Genomic DNA, 9,708 nt, shown 5'->3' with positions numbered 1-9,708 from the left:
TTCTTTTTTTTCATTTTTTCTTTTTTTCTTTCTTTTTTTCCTGTTTTTTTTCCCTGTGGTTTCCAGAGGCTTGCAGTAAATGATTTATCCACTGTGCTCGTTCCGTGTGCTGGCAGAGCTGTAGCATAGTGCACTGACTGGGAAGCCTTATTTCTAGGCTGGCCTTGGACTCTTCCAGATCCTCAGGAGGAGGGGTGAGTTAATGGGGATTTACTTGTCTGTTTGAATGGTGCAGTACATTACCTCTCTTTCCTGACATACTTCTCTAAAAACTACACAAAGCACAAGAAGTTACCTTTTTCCTGGTTTTCAGAAAGCTTCTGATAGGAAGGAAACATATAGTTTGAATGTTTCTATCTTTACACTACTTCAAACCAGGCACAAACACCTAATAAATTTAAAGAACAATGGATTAACTCTTAAGTGATTTGATGTTATAACCTTTAGTTTGTTGTGATGGAGGCTGGTACATCTTTCTTCTGGATGAAGTTTGTTGCAAAACCAAGCTTGATTAAGAAGCAGTGGGAGAACAGACACAGAAAAGCTGCAGTCATCCTATCAACCTGTTTTAAGGCCAGGTGGGTTTTTAATTCATCTTTCAGTCTCTTTGAATGTACATTTGGAAAGGAGAAGAAATCTTCAAATGTTTTAGGCGAAACACAGTAATTTTTCCTGGGGTAGTCAGTTGGGTAGATAGACCTTGCTTCTAGCTTGCTGGAATCTTGTCTTTGACTAAGTTTTAACTAAGCAGTAGAGAGGCTTTTGGGGGGCTTTTTGGTTGGTTTAGAATTTTAAATAGCATGTGAGCAGGGAAGAAGAGATGCAACCATCATTTTGTTACTAATTTTTTTCCCAATGTATTTGTGCTCTAATGGTAAAAAGTATAAGAGATTATACTTTTATATTAGTAGATTAAGATATAACGTCTCTGCTGTTTGGCAGAATCATCATGCTGTTTCTGGAATCATCATACCAGGAAGTATTCAAAAGACGTGGATGTGGCACATGGGTCAGTAGTGAACACAATGGTGCTGGGTTAATGGTTGGACTCAAAGATCTTAGAAGTATTTTCCAATCTTTGTGATTTTATGATTCCTTAATTTTTGCCAAGGGTGGAAATAAATGCCTAATTCTTATCTCAGAGAAGCTTCACAAAGAACTTAAATTTTCTCATGGAAACAGTAGGAAATGTGGGCAAAGGTCAGTTATTTTTTTATCTTGGGAAACCCCAAACAGTTTTTAGAAATACCTTTGAAAGTAAGTGATGATAGCAGAAGATCAGAAAAAAAAAAACCCACAACCATCCACCAAACCAGTGCATCCCAAAGCATGACAGAACTATATTTCTTTAGTGCAGAGGGCAAGAGAAGTCACCTGAGACAGGTTTTCATGTGGTGCCTGATGTAATACTGTGCTGGTTTATTATTCTCTCAAAACATTACAAAAGGCTAAAGGGAGCAAAATTATTCTCTGAGACAGACCTCAGTCCTTTTGTGCTTGCTGGGTTATGTGCAAACAGCCTACGTGCCAGCAGTGTGGGAGTACAAAGCAGCCATAAAATTTATTTTACTTGACTCCTCTGCTTCTGTCTGGCATGAAGAAGAAGAGGGAGATGCAAGTTCTGGTTGCTAGACTATCCTTTCTGTCAGCTGTTTTCAGGCAATATGGATGTATTCATTTTGTAACCAACTTGAGCAGAATAAGGCAGCTGCAGACTTACATTCTGCCTTAGAGCAGAAATCCAAGGCTCCACAGTTAGAATTAGTTTCTGGGTTTTGTTTTCTGATCTCACCTCCACCTCTTCTTGGGCTGTCATCCTGCTTGTGATGAGAAGGCTGATTACTGTATGTTAGCAGTTCTAGGCTCTGGTAAAATGAGTGAAGCTGCTGCTACAATTCCCGTGAAGCTGTCCATCAGTGGTGGATGCAGAGAGCAGAGCCATTAGAATTGGTTGGGCAGGTGGTGGAGAATAGTTGAACACCTGCAGGAAATAAAACCTGCATCAGAGCTGCTTCAAGGCAAACAGTATTCCCTTTTCCAGCAGTCTGACTGAAGAATCTTTATTTCACAGACAATAGAGCACACAAGGTAATGTTTTCAATTCTTAATCAAATACAATTTTTCCTCAAGAAGCTGCTTTTGTGGGGGAGTTTCAGCCAGAACCTAAGAAACACTGAAATAATACAAGCCGTTTGTGTTACCACCCTGTTTAATTTGCTTACAAACTTGAGATTAATGTTGAAACAAAATAATGCTTTAGGAGCCATGGTAGCTGTGGTGGATGAAAAACCCTGTAATAGCTGTCTGGTAAAGAAATTATAGGGATGGTCTTCATATCAGATCTCACATTAAGCTGTATTCATATCCTGTCAGAGATAAAAAAAAAGGAATTAAATGTAAGTGCCAATAATTAGATGAGAGGAGTTTTGTAGCTAGGCACCTGCAAGATGGGTATTTAGACATGCTTGATTAATGGGGGAAAAAAAAAGTCCATTAGCAAGGAATATCTGTCACTGCATTTTCTCCTAAGAACTGAAGGCTTAATGCAATTAAACTCATTTAATGTGTTGTTTTCCAGGCACTGTTTAATTTTCATGTTCTCTGCTAGTTAGTTTCACACGTTATATTGCTTTACCAAGGTAAGGGAATGGTTCAAAATCAGTATATCCCTGTCATGTCCAAGCTAGGGTTACAAAAGTAATTCACACTTCTGTTGTATGTATTCAGTGGAATGAAGTCATGCAATGGATTCAGTTTGTCTAGGTGAAAAAAAATATCCCATATTTGCATTGCTATAGTCCTTCATCATTCACATTTGATCTCTCTGGCATTTGATGCAAGATACAGGCATGGACAACCTGCCTCAAGCTGCTACAATGTCTACAGAAGAGAGATCATCCAAGATAGTAAGTGTAATTATTCTCCAAAAGTTGAGTTTGTGCTTCAGAATACAAGAAAGACTTACAGGTTGAAGGTTTATTTCAGGTTTGTAAGATGAAACCTTATGCTTTATATGTTTAGCATCCTAGACTAAAGCATCAAATAAATGGCTTTTAGTTATCTTACTTCCTACAAATCCCTTCTCCTGGTGAACTGTCTTCCTTCACAGTGTGTTCATTGACAGCTGTTTTCATTTTGTATTACACTTGTGTTATGACCCATCCCTGAAGGTGGGGTTACTGAGGTTCTTGTTAATAATACATCCCTTGGAGTGGGTTAGAGTGAAATGACACTAAATTACCAGTGTTTATATATATATATGTATGTATGTATGTATGTATGTATGTATGTATGTATCTATCTATCTATCTATCTATCTATCTATCTATCTATCTATCTATCTATCTATATGTGCCAGGTTTTATTTCAGAACAATTTGGTTGCAAAGGATAGGAGGTATGTAGGTTTGATTATTATCTGTAGAAATATAACAATGCAGACACATAAAAATAACATGTAAGAAAATGTAAATAGAAAAAAGAGACAAGGATAGGTGAAAGCCTCATAAATTAGTTTGAGGGCACTTTAGGGGTCTCTGTGGTCTATGACACCTTCTAAGACATGACAGCTGCCTCTCATGACAGCCTATTTTATGCCCTGTCTTGAGGGATGAGCACCTTCAGACCTGTGTTGGAATGTCCCAATGCCTCCCCAGCTGCCTTGCTTCCAAAGGGTCTTCTTATCACCCTTGTTCCTTATCTGGCTCCAACCCCAGCTGTAGCCCCCTCTGCACGTGGGCTGTGATGATGCACATCACAGCAAAGCACCCAAGTGCCTGATTGTTTGAGTCATTGTCCATTAACATTCCAGTCAAACAGCTTGACAAATTCCTTCCAGACCAGCTGTTTAGCTGTTCAAGGGTTTTGCTGCAGAGGGGAGGGAAACAATTAAAAGGGCCTAAGATTTGGGATTGTAACAGTCAAACTCACCAGATGGTCCAGCAAGTGGGATTTGAGGATGAATATATTTTGCTGTAACTAGTCTTTGACTCTTTGTCTCTTGATTACTTTCCACAGGAGCTAAGAAAACGTTATCTTGAATTGCCAGACTTCTGGAAACCCGTTCTGAGAAGGTGAGTGCAGATTTGCATGACTGGAATGGTATCTTTTGCTCCTCTCTTTGGAGAGTACATTCTTTTTCTTATTATTAACGTGACTAATCAGTGAAACTTTCTCTATATTCTTTCTGGTTAAACCTGCTGGTCATGCGTATGTCTCTAATTTAAGTTCTTTTGCCAGCATCCAAGAAGACTCTGTATGTGTGGATTCCTTTCTCTCAATTAAATAGTGTTATTTTAAAAACAAACATTAAACTTTTATGAAATTATACTGATTCCTGAGTGTTGTTTGTTTAAAAATTATTCTCTAAAAAGGATTTCAAAAGTGCAGGCTACTACAAGGTATTAATAGTGGCAAGAGAGGGTGCTGGATTCTGAAGCTTCTTGATTCATAGGGCCTTTACAGGCCTTTCTGTATCCCTTGGAAAAGCTGCTTAAAGTAGGGGAAAAGGCTTTTTAAAGCTCCTGTCTCTATACTTAATTTGGAATCTTGCAGCTATTTTTGAACTCAGCTACTCTGTTAAATTATTCATGCAAACTTCTTTGTCATGTGTTCACAGAAGTGCCTTGTTAACTCTTGTCACAAGTATTTCATCTCAAGGGAAGTCGTGTTGTGTTTCACCAGCAAAAATATCCTGACAGCAGCTGCCAGGCATGTAAAAGAATAGAGACAGCCTGTGCTTACTTTTTTTCCCCAAAGATTTATTATAACTGTTGATTATTCTCAAAAATCATGTGTGAGAGATCACTTTTCAGTGTGTAGATAGACTCATCCTGCTTAATATATGACTAAAACCCCACAAACTAGCTTGTTGCTGCTGCTCAGGGAAGAACATTTTAGAAATTCTTATTTTTGCCACACGAACTTCACACACTCAGTCATACCCATCAGTATAATCCTAAGTATTGAACTGTCAGCTCTTAGCTTGTTGTGTTATAGATCCACTTTCTCTTTCTCCTTCCTTTAATTGCTGCTGCAGAGGCTGACTGGTAAACTAATTACCATAGCACTGACATCCTTTAGCCAACAGAGGTGTAATCCAGGGGTGGACTCAAACAGCCTGCCTAGAAGGGAGGGCCTCTACTTTAATCATAATTAAAACATCACAGCAGCAGAGATCCAGCTGCTCCAGAAAATATTCAGGAACATGGTCACTACAGCTAGTGAAAAAATTATTTGGCACACAAAGGCTGCATTTTAACTGTGTTCTTTAGCAGAAATGACCTCCTGCCTGCAGAAGTGTTGGTTGGAGTTGATAAACCTGGTAGCCCAACAGAAGTGAAGCTGCCTGCATCTTTGTGTCACCAGGTCCAGGCAGCATGAAGGCTGTGTGTGTACTCCCAGTAAGCACATAAACACACCTGTGTGTGTGCACATGGCCAGCCACACAGACAAACACATAGAAAACCAGAAACCAGCACTTCTGCAAATGGAAGCAGGACTAATGCCATTTATCAGTGGAAACTGCTTTCTTGTAACTTGATTGGAGGTCAGGTGTTGCCATGCCTCACCCCCTAAGCACCAAGCTTTTCCATTCCCAACTGCCCCATGCAAGGGACACGTGCAGCCTTCTTTTTACCTGCCCTAAACAACCCTGGCTGTCTGATGGCAACAATACAGGGGGGTAAAGGGTACTATGGGGAGAACAGAGGACATCTAAACCACAGTAACATAAATATACATCACTAAAGCTTTTCTTAATATTCACACAATAGTTATCTTTTAATTGTGAGAGCCAATCATCTCATATCCATCTATAAAAGAAGCACCCACAGACTGTGGATCTGCTCAATGACCAGCCCTGGGCAGTGCCCCTGCCAGCTGGCCCTGGCACCCTCTGGTCTCTGATCCTCCTCATGGCACAGCAGTAAGGACTGAAGAAAGTCCAGAGAGATGAAAGTAGTCAGAAGGTGGGTGAGTAGTAGGGGAAGTGTCATTTGTCATTGTCCTGCTCTTGGTCTTTCATGGTACCCTTCAGTACCACCAGCAGGCCTTTTGGCTAACCCAGAGCATGCTCTGAGCCAGAACTGCCATTCCTCAGTGGCTGGCAAATCCAGCTGGCAGTCAGTGGGCTTTTAGCTGCACCACAGTAGCTGGATTCTGTTGCATGCAGACACTGAAGAAACTGCAGCATCCTCAGAAAATTAGTAAAAAAAATTTATTTTGATACAAAAGTGCTTAGCAGCACTTTACCACTCTGCACCTGGTAACACTTATGTGTGTTACATGCTGTTCTGCAAGTAGAGATTTCATATTTCATGTCTCTGTCATGGGATTTTTGACAACCACAGAGCCAACCTGAGGTGGGGCAAGACCTGAGGTGGGGTGAAAATAATTAGTCTGTAATGAAATAAAGCCTGCCTAAGAGTTGTTGGTTTTGGCCAGCTTTCCTATGGAAATGAGGTTTAAACCATCAGGGTGTGTCTTCAGTGACCTGGGCAAGTTCAATAAGCCTCCTCCACACTGGTGACAGGTTCCTTTGGTGCAAAGCTGAAGGAGGGGCTACAGCCTTACTTTATTAGCGGTGAGAGAGTATGTGCAGGAGGAAGTTGTTTATCTTCAGTCAGGGCTCACAGCATCTCAAACAGCAAAACCAATCAATCACAAAAGGCAACTACACAGGAAACCAATTGTCTTTGTTTAATGACAACTGGCATCCAAGGGGAGCACCTCACACCTCTCAGAATAAGTATATCTCAGGCCATGCGTGGGCTGCCAACTTCCTTAACCTGTACTAACAGCCTGAGAGCACCTGACCAATATCCACCACACACATCCCCATCCCTCCAGGGCTAAAGGGGCCAGGAGGGGTTTACAGGGGTCCCATGAAGAGGACCACAGCAGTCTGGGCTGGTTTGCTTCTTCCCATAGGAGAAATCAGTACTACCTGGCTTTTCAGTGGTGGCACAGTGCAGGGAGTCACATATGGCTCCAGCCAGGACATTGCAGTCCAGCTGCCTGAGGGACACTGGACTCCAGTCCTCCAGCTCTGTGAGTGAGGGAAGTAGGTGTAACAAACCTACCCTAGGGAGAGAACAACCCAAGGAGAGCTGAGCTCAGTTCTGCAGCTTGACAAGTCTGCAGAGCCTTGTGTAGCCTAAGGAAATCTACCCCAGTTACAGCCCTTCCCTGACCCAAAAGCCCAAGTGGCTGCTGCTTTCAGAAGTAACCTGTCTGCTGAGCTCTGCATCTCATTGTGCAACAGCAAACTGCTCAAGACAGTATCATTTTGTTCAAGAAGCACTTGTACTCAAAAACTGTTCAGTGTCAAAATTAATTTCTTCTAGGGGGGCCAGGATGCTACACAGTGGCCATTCACACCTCCCATGCCTCCAAAATTTGTGTGGTGGAAAACCCTGTGTTGGGAGGAAAATAAAAAATCATGACTGATAAGAAACGATGACAAAGCAAAGCTCTATCCCTGTCCCCAGGAGAAAATTGTAGCTGCCTGCTCCAGGTTAGCATCACACCTCCAACTGTTCTTCTTCACAGCCACAAAATCCTTGTGTTTTTCAAGAAACTGCCGGTTCTCACAGCACAGAAGGGACATTAAAGCAGTTATGGAACTGAGTGATACAGACTGGAGAAAATGCCTTCCAAACTGTCCCTACCCTGCAATGTTGGCACAACTGAGCCAAGAGAGAAATACATTTATTTGTTTCAGAAGGCAGATGTCATCAGTTGGGTGCCAAGATGAATATGACCCTTCTGTGCTAGTGCTTATCTGAGCAGTAAATAAAAGATGACAGCAAATGTCCTCATGAAATTAGCACAAAATCCTTGCTTCTCAACATGTGCAGATTCAGGAGTGGACACAGGAACAGTGTCAATGTGACAAAATGAATTATTTCATGTACTGCTTTCTCCTGTGAATGCTTTTAAATGTTATATTTAGGACAAGAAGAAAGAAGATTCAGAAATAAGGGCTAAACATTATCATGACCATGAGCAGCTGAGCAGGGTCAGACTGTGGACTTACTGCCCAGCTTTGTACACTTCCACCTGTGCAAGTAAGGTGAACCCAACCATTACATAAAGATAAAAGAACCCCCAAAGCAAAACAACTAAACAAAAACCAAACAGAACCCCCAAGTCAACCAAACAAGCAAAAGGTCACAAGCTTTCAGCAGCAGTGTTGAATTTGTGAGGAAAATCCTAATTGCCCATATCTCCAGTTTATCTCCAGGCAAGTCTCCCAAGCACAACACCTGAGATGCTTTGAATCAAAAATGAATGGACTAAAGGAAAATCAGGTAATTCTCCCAGCCCAGCAGTGATTAAGCAGCTTGCCAGAAGCCTTTATTTATTTTCTTTTTAAAAAATTGAAGCAGGCTGTGGCTACATTGTGGCTAACCACTATGCAGCTAGAAGCAAATACACAAAGCAGAATGCCTGCATTATTCTTTGACATTAAGCTTTTAGTCTTTAAGAGGCAATTTTCCTTCAAATGTGTAGATTGACATGTCTTTAGTAGTAGAACTGGTGACTAAGATCCCTACTCTTTATCCTCCTTTACCTATCTTGACGGCTACAAGATCTTTCATATTTTGAGGGCAGCTTTACTGCTTTGTGCCTGCCAAGGGCAGTTTCACGAAGAACAGGACTCCTCTCCTGCAGCACCAGCTCGCTGCTGGTCACAGACTGGCATCATTTTTGGCACAAGTGGTTTTGGCTTTCCCTAGCATGCTGTAGCCATCCCAACACATCCTTTTATCTGTGCCTCCTTTCCTGATGTGCTTTCTGTGGGTCCAGGGCAGGCAGGCAGGGCTGCAGAGAGCAGGCAGGATCATCCCCTGTGGCCCCACAACTGAGCTCCCTTTCCTGGGCATGGATCTGCACCCACGTGCACGGCTTTCCCTCTGTGAAAAACGCCAAACAATTGTTTTTAAAATTTTAAAAGTTTAATAGTAACAAAATGGTTATAAAAATAGCAATATAATTAAAGTAATAAAAATTTTGGACAATTTGGATTAGGACAATATGAGACAATAGAAACAAAGAGTTATGGACGTCCGGGTACCTTTTTCTGGGCAGCATAAGCCCAAAAAAGGACAAAAAAGGACACACGTTAACAGAGGATTAACCCTTAAAAACAATAGCTTGTTGCATATTCATACATCTCATACATGATGCATAAATTCCATTCAAACACAGGATTCGGTCTGGTCAGTGTCAACTTCTTCCTCTTAATCCTGACGGCGTCTTCAGAGCTGAGCGAGGTGGGAAGAAGTTCATTTCTTCTGATAAATAAATTCTCTTTCTCTGAAAGACTCAGGTGTCCTGTGGCTGCTATCTCGGTGCAAGTACCTCATTCCTTTCTTTAAAAAAAGTATCCTACATAGCATAGTTTCTATTTTAACATTTTGTTATAACCTAAACCGATATTTAACACACTACTTAAGTAAATGAATACAGCATAACTTTCTACACAACACATATAATATTCATTTAATATTTGCGAAAAGCCAATCATACAATACGCATTTTTCACACCTCGGAGCATGCTGGCAACTGAGCAACTGGAAAGAGTGAACGCTGTTACACCCCTGCCGTGCCCCCCGAATTTAAAATAATTTTTAAGGAAGCCTCCAGAGCGCCGCTTCCAGGAGTTTCTGTGGTCGGGCAGGCTCAGCCCGCGCAGCGCTGCCTT

Source organism: Camarhynchus parvulus, chromosome 3 (genome assembly GCF_901933205.1).
Source record: "Camarhynchus parvulus chromosome 3, STF_HiC, whole genome shotgun sequence".
Lineage (NCBI taxonomy): Eukaryota > Metazoa > Chordata > Aves > Passeriformes > Thraupidae > Camarhynchus > Camarhynchus parvulus.
This window is presented reverse-complemented; position numbering follows the sequence as displayed.